Genomic DNA, 7,947 nt, shown 5'->3' with positions numbered 1-7,947 from the left:
GAGGTGGCTAGGGGTCTTACACCTCCCTCTACTTTTCAATCTCAAACCAGGTAGATTCCTTCTACTGCTCCCATAGAGGTCGTGAAGGGTTCCCCTACTCTTGCCATGCCTAGAGCTAGCCAAACTCCTCTAGCTAGGTAATATCCTTGAGACTCCAACAAAGACAAAGGCAAGGGCATCATGACTTCTAACCCTTCTTTTGATTAGGTCACCCTAAATGGCATCACTCAAGTAGGGTACGTATGAAAGATCATCCAAGACGGGGTGAATTTGATGTTTTGAATTATTTTCAATAATATTTGAAATATGATGCAGTAAAGTTATTTAAAAATAACATCTTCATAAACTAAAAGGAGTTGCAGTAGAAAATAATTTATATGCACTATAGATGATTTTTATAAAGATAATTTTGTAATACTTCAAACATATGATATAAGAATTTATACAAATAAAGATGAATGGATTTAAAGAAGTATATTGAGAAACCTTTTTGGATTATAAAAGAATTATTTTGAATTTCTAATATACAAAACACATGAGTTTAAATATATGCATTGAAAAGTAAGAATGTAGATAGAATTACATATGCAAAGTTCTGTATGAAAAATGAAATCGATAAATTTTTTTAAGATGATTTCAACTAAGAAAATGTTTGAATGACAATTTAAAAGTAATACTATGAACTGTGATTATGTATGAAAATATTAGCATAACAGATGAAGAATTATGTTGTAAGAAGAATGAAAAACAAGTAACATGAACACAACAATTTTAGAGTGCTTCAGCCAACATGCCTAGTCCACTACCTTAGCTTTTCACTAAGGATTTTGAAAACATTCACTTAAGGGATTTTAGTTTTTAGGGCTCAATTATAACCCATTCATAATTTTAACAGGTTCAACTATAATCTCTACTTTTAATGTAACGCCCACCTCCCTGAGATCCCGCTACCCGGAGAAATCGAGGTGAGGGTCGCTAAAGGAAATGGTACAGACAAAAACTTCAAATACAAACATCCATGCTCATTCATATAATGGCAAGGGCAACAAAAATTAATTACAACCTTGGCCATATAACATGCTCATTGGGGCGTAGACGCCCATACATTTCAAAATGAAAAGGCAACATGAGTACAAATACAAAATAAAACTCTTCTCTCATGAACTCAAACAACCGCCATGGATCTTTGGCTGGGACGTCTCTGTACACATACTACCCAAGGCCCAAGCTCCACCGGATTTGGCCCTTTCCTTAGCTATTTTCCTTACTTGGAATGATGCAAAACAAATATGAACCACAAAGCCCAATAAGTATATGACAAACAATTAAAGACATTAAAAATTAGAGGCATGAACAACAAGAATATAGTAGAATAAACTTCCCACCACAATTACACAATAGCAAATCACGCCTCACCACATCATGTCACATATCAAATCATAGAATTTCTATAACATCGTATTGTGGATCGCTGTCCACCCACGCTCTAGTTTTCTACCAGGTGAGCATTGTGAGCCAAGGCTCCCATGGTTATGCAAGTAAGAAGTAACGTGAATTACAAGCATGAATTGGACATTGGAAACACGATAAATAAGAATCACCCACAACATTCACATAACCTCTCTTTATACTTTGTTGCATCATATATCAATAGTTTTATCATATCATTATAAGGACCAATGTCCTTCCATGCATTGGATTTATTCCAGGTAAGCATCAAGAGCCGGAACCCATACACACCAACCATCTCAAGCGAGCATGTAACATCCCGATAATTTGGAAAAATAATAATATGTAATTTTGAGTATAAAAAATAATTTATTAGGGATTTATGATTTTAAGAAGTTTGATTGAGGAATTCTTGATAGCTCATCAAGGTGTTTTAGGGCCGATAAATTTACACTAGAAAATGACGACATGGCATGTCAATTTATAATTTTGTGAAATTGAGTGCTAAGTAAAGAATTGGGCAATTAAGATAATTAAATTGTTTTAGTTGGGGGTAGATGAGGAATTGCAAATATGTGGTGTTTAATTTACGAAATTATTGTATTTATGGAGAGGGATGTGACTAGAGGTTAGTGGAATTTGTGGGGTACAGGTGGTATTAAGAGTTGGGGGGTATATGTTGAATTCAGGAAAATGCGAAGTCTAGATGTAGTTTTTGAAAGTGGGGTTGAGTCTCCTTAAAATTAAAAACACACATATTATAATTGAAGGAAACGAGTAGCATGGGCGATATGCAAGCGAGAGGGCTAACCGGGGAAACTCGGCTTTGATCCCGTGGGTGTGTCGTGCACTAAGGGAAAAAATGGATGCATTTTCCAGCCATACCTTGTCATTTTGGACAAGGCAATGGGTAGCTACTAGCGGCCACGCGACCAACAGTGGGCCACCCATTTTTTGCCTTTTTAATCTTTGTTTATAATAGGCTTTGGGGTAATTCAAACAACATAATGAATAAGGGAAATAAGAGAACAAAAAGATGCGAAGGTTGGGGAAAAATCCAAGAAATCCAAGAAAAGTAAAGGAAAATTACGGGAATTTGAAGTTTAAAGAGGCTAGGTATGTAGGCAAATGTATCTTAAGAATTTTTTACAGATCGAATATGAGTTTTAGGCCATGATTTAATTATTTGGGGGCCATGGTCTCATTATTGTATGTAAAAACATTACTTTGCAACGGGAGTGCAGGTAAGGTAGGGATCAGCTATTTAAAGGCAAGTTTTAAACCCCCTTGACATGTTCCTTATTTCTCATGAGAGCCCTGCTGTTTTGTGTAACCTAATCCCTCTCTTTCCTTGATTCGGCTCTAAATATTAAATGTGTGAATATGCGTAGTTGTTATTTTATAAATTGTGAGTGTTGGTGAATTGTTGACGGTGGTTTTAAATTCAAATATGAGACTCTCCACGATATTCATTTTTAAATCCCACCGGGCTTCGTATCGCCCCGTTTCCTTGGGAATGATGCCCAACCGATGTGGGGCTAGGTTTCTAGAGAGTCGGGGAGACTTGGTGTGGTTAAGGAAATAATGGTGTGTCCACATAATTATCGCATATGGTAATGGCGGTCAACCGACCAACCTCCTTTTAATCTTTAGTATTATCGAATAATCTAGACTAGCTAATACTGTGCGTGGTGATGGGCATTGCCCTTAATCCTGGATATGAAGTGGCATAAACCCTTACGCCACATAGGGGCTCATAACCTAACCCTAGAGTTATATGGATTAATAACATGTTGACCTACAAGTGTTAGGCCAGAGGTTGAGGTCTTAAGTGTGTCGGGTTCATATAAATATGGGTTTAATGATGTATACCCTCAATTGTGCATGTCAAATGGTATGTGTAGTTGCATAAAATGTATGGAATCATGTGTTCATGTATGACATGATATTTATGTGCTTGTATGTGTATCGATTAAGTTGCTTTTACATGACGGTTGATAAGGGTTATGGGATTTGATGTGATGCATGATATGGTTATTGTGTGTGATATGGTTGAACATATTAACATGTGCGAGCTTGAGGGCCATTTGCATTCCATGAGCATAAGCAGGGGTTATACATGAAATGAATCATGACATGGGGTATACCACGTGAAAAATAATGTGAATGAAAAACATGTTTTGTTGAAGTGACATAATGTGATCATAGGCCTGTTGTGTGTGTGCATGATATATTAATACTGACATTAGCACACCTATTATTTTGCACGGTGGTGTGACTGCAAAACAGGAATATCCGACTTTCCATATGCTTGGTGGATGACCGAGGGAGCTACGGCTAACCAGACTCACCTGAGTGGGAGCCAGAATGAGGAATGCTTAGTGGGTAACTGAAGGAGCTTCGGCTTGACAGGCTCACCTGGGTTGGAGACATGATAAGGGTGGATGATAGTCCATAGTGCTGGCATGGCATCCTTATATATGCATGTATGCGTACATGGCATATGGAGTGCACATTGTTGCATGTTGTATGAGCAAGTGATTATGTCTCGTCGTCTTTATGTATACATGCATAGCATGTGGTGTATGAGCAAATGATTATGTCATGGCATATTTATGTGGGTATACCTTTGGCGTGTGGGGCGCACATTAGTGTCTGCAGTTTGAACATCTGTTCCATTTGTGAAAGTCTGTATCATAGCATGAGTGTTAGGTGTGGAAAAGCATAACATTATGCATGATGAGACATGAAACATGACATGGGGGAATTATGTGATATAACATAGCATGACATACTTGATTGCATGATGTCAGTGGGTATAGCATGAGCATAGGGTATTGTAAGTCATAGCATAGTCGTTTCTTAGGTGTGGGGTAGGGTAATTCCATTTCACTATGATTTTGTACTGTACCCCTTTTATTTCAAATATACTTGTTAAGCCTTGTGGCTCACCTTGTTTTGACATCATTTCAGGTGTGAGAGTTGACGTCGAGGATAGGCTTATAGTGTGTCAAGCTTATATGGCTACGTATACAGGGAAATCCCAATCGAGAAGATCTCTAGGGGTAAGTTGTAAGTCAGGAGTCAGGTGTTGTGAGTGGTTAGCTTTAATTGGTTGTGCATGATAAACCCTTGAGATGTGTAATTATAATTAAATTGCTATCGATGTTGTAAATATAAGTTGAGGAAATATTTGGGGTGTTATAGAGCATCTCAAACTAAAGCCCACATGCACTAACTTCCTCAGACGAGCATCACATTTCATAGTTCCCCAGGGTGTTACAGAGCATCTCAAACCGAAGCCCACACACAATAACTTCCTTAAGTGAGCATCACATTTCATAGTTCCCCATGCACTAGATTGTGCTAGGCAAACATTATGAACCAACGCTCCCCATGCACCAAATTACTCTAGGCAAGCATCATGAGTATACTCTATATACAAAAATAACCATATGTCCCCAATACTTCCCAAGCATCAACTTTCTCATGGCTACACAATAACCTACTAACGTGCTATACATGCACCAATGTGGATATACATATATATATATATAGTTCCCCCACAATTTTCCCTTAACATTACTCAACATAGCTATATGTTAATTCTTCATCATACACATATACATATGTTAGTTTGATTTATGGAAAATTATATCCCAAGAGGAGGGGGGTGAATTGGATTGTAATAAAAAATTTGCTTCTTTAAGTACTGTGTAATGAAAGAATCATAGGTTTCGAAATATGCCGGTTATGTTTTGAAATCAAAATCTCTGTTTGATCAAGTTTCGAAATATAGTATATAGATTTCGAAATATAAGTTTTTGATTTTAATTTTTAACTTATTTCAAAATTTCACTTTTGTAAAGAAGATAATCTTCTTAAAGATGAGTAAACAAGAATTCTTATAAACAATTATGCTTGTTTGTTTTGATAAAAAATAGTGCTTTTAAAATTATGTCAAAAATCATTTTGAGGGTTTGAGTAAAAACAATAACATAGCAGAAAGTAAATAAATGTACACAAGTATTTTATAGTTGTCCACTACCTTCAAGTTTTTCCACTTGAAAGATTTTCAATCTCAATCACTAAATGATAACAAGGGTTTTACCAAGGTTCACCCTAAAACCTTTACATATAATGAGTTTTTAAGGCTAAATTCAAACCTCACAACAAATGGTAAATAAAGGAAATGAAATTTATAGTCCAAATAAATATGATATCAATAAATGTCTTACCAATGGCTGTGCAAACCTCTTATAACCACTTGAGATAAGAAGAGCTAAAGGTAATGAGACTTGTTTGTTCCACTTGCTTATCCTTTATACATTCAATGCACAATAAATGTATATGAATTTTCTTTGAGGGCTCACTAAATGCCTTTTGTCCACTTTTGTGTTGCTTCATCTTCAAACACCTACTATTTACATGAAGATACAAAATTTTGCTCGTTTTTAGCCGTTAGAGACAAGATTTCACGAAATTTTAAAATAAGTTTTGAAACACAACTAATCGGGTTTCAAAACATCCCAATTTGTACTAAGGTTTCGAAACATACTCCATGTTTTGAAACATCTGACCATTACAGTTGGCTTCGCAGACTAGGATAGCATTTAATGCAAAGCAACAACATTTACCTACCAAGATTTGCAATGATTACAATTTTAAATTTGAATTTGCTTTCACAAAAATGGAATTAAGAGTTTGAATTGCTTTTAGATACAAAAAGAAATTTCCTTAAAAAAAATATATTTCAAATTTTCTTGCTCTTGCTGTTAGAAACGACTGATGGTTTCAAAATCTAGCATACATATTTTAAAACATGAGAACTTAGAAACATTTATTTTGGACCAAAGCCTTATTTCGAAATACATGCATTTCATAGATGTTTCGAAACATAATATTCAAGTTTCAAAACATGACATACATACTCATAACACATTTGAAATCTTATCAAGCTAGTTTCAAAACAAGTATAAAAACATGATTAAGATAAGTTTCGAAATATAGAACATAAGTTTTGAAACATAATGCACAAACTTTAAATTTTTCACACTTTTGAATTTTCGTACCAAAATCACATTTGGGTTTTCCATAGGTTTCGAAACATGATTTTAGCACATTGAATTTTCGGTTCTAATTATGGTTTTTCATAAAACACATTATCTCATTAATCAAAAAATATGTCTCAACAACATAGGCCATTCCCAGTACAGTTGATACAATCATGCCACACCATAATTTATGCACACTTATATAGGTAATTTCCAACACATTTATAAAATCATGTCACATCATCATTTACGCTCAACATATCACTCACTATGCATTTAATCCCCCAATGATCAGCAATCAACTTTATAATTAATGAAGGAACTTTTTAATAGTTATCATGATGATTTTTGGGGGAAAATAAAAGCATAAAAAGGAAAATCGGGCAACCATAGGGGCAGAACAGTCGATAGCTTAGAGGCATATGTTGGCTGCCAGAAGCCTATTGCCACTAACAGTCGACAGCCTCATCCCCATCTGTGGACTGTCGAAGGCCATTTCACATAAATAATTGACAGTTAAGAAGGAACGGTCATCAGACAAGGCCAAATTCCCCACAACGATTGACAGCCTCAAGTCGAACTGTTGATCGATAGAATGCCAAAAACTTGTGAACAATACAAATTCAACCAACGGTAGACAGCTTAGACAAGGTGGTTGACAGATAGCAACAAAAATGACACGCACGAAGCAAAAATACATGGAAACACATTAAATTCTTGCACGTAACTTAACTCTAACAATAAACACGTCATTCTTTTGAAAAGATGGGGTGAATCCAAAGCCCCACTTAGACTTTTAATGTGATTTTCCATGAATCCAAGAAAAACTACATGAGTCGCAAACAACCGGGTTGAAACCCTCTTTACCAAAAATAAAGGGGTTTTAAGAATTCAACAAGCAAGATGGGAGAACCAAGGCTTCCCAACTGAAGAAGAAGTTTACGCACTGCTTCTGAAATAAAAAGAAAGAGAGAACTTGCAACAACAACAAACATACAAAGAGGGCTTACAAGATATGAAAGAAAAAGTTGGGAACTTGCCTTGCTTTGGTTAGCTAGACTGAAGAGAAGAAACAATCCACTAGAAACTTGGAAATCTTACCTTCATGAAGCTCCAAAATCAAATGAAGAAGAAAGAAAGAAAAGGGAAAAAGAACAGGAGAAGAACAAGAAGAAAAAAGAGAAAATGAAGAAGAGAAAATTTACACACCAAGCTCCCGCTTTTGCTAACTCCTCGTGTAATACCCCAAGAGCTTAGAGAAATGTAGTATATATCGAGGATAAGTAAGGAAGTAAACAACACCAGCTGGATACCTTTTGGGATGAATATAGGCAAAAAACTCCCGGATTAAGCATGCTTAAGCTGGGGAAGTTTAAGGATGGGTGACCCCCTAGGAAGTTCGCATAGGCTCATCAGGGTAAGTTGTTTCGGTCATTCCTATCAC

The sequence above is a fragment of the Diospyros lotus genome, chromosome 14 (assembly GCF_014633365.1).
Source record: "Diospyros lotus cultivar Yz01 chromosome 14, ASM1463336v1, whole genome shotgun sequence".
Lineage (NCBI taxonomy): Eukaryota > Viridiplantae > Streptophyta > Magnoliopsida > Ericales > Ebenaceae > Diospyros > Diospyros lotus.
The sequence above is the reverse complement of the archived record's forward strand: the minus strand, read 5'-3'. Positions refer to the sequence as shown.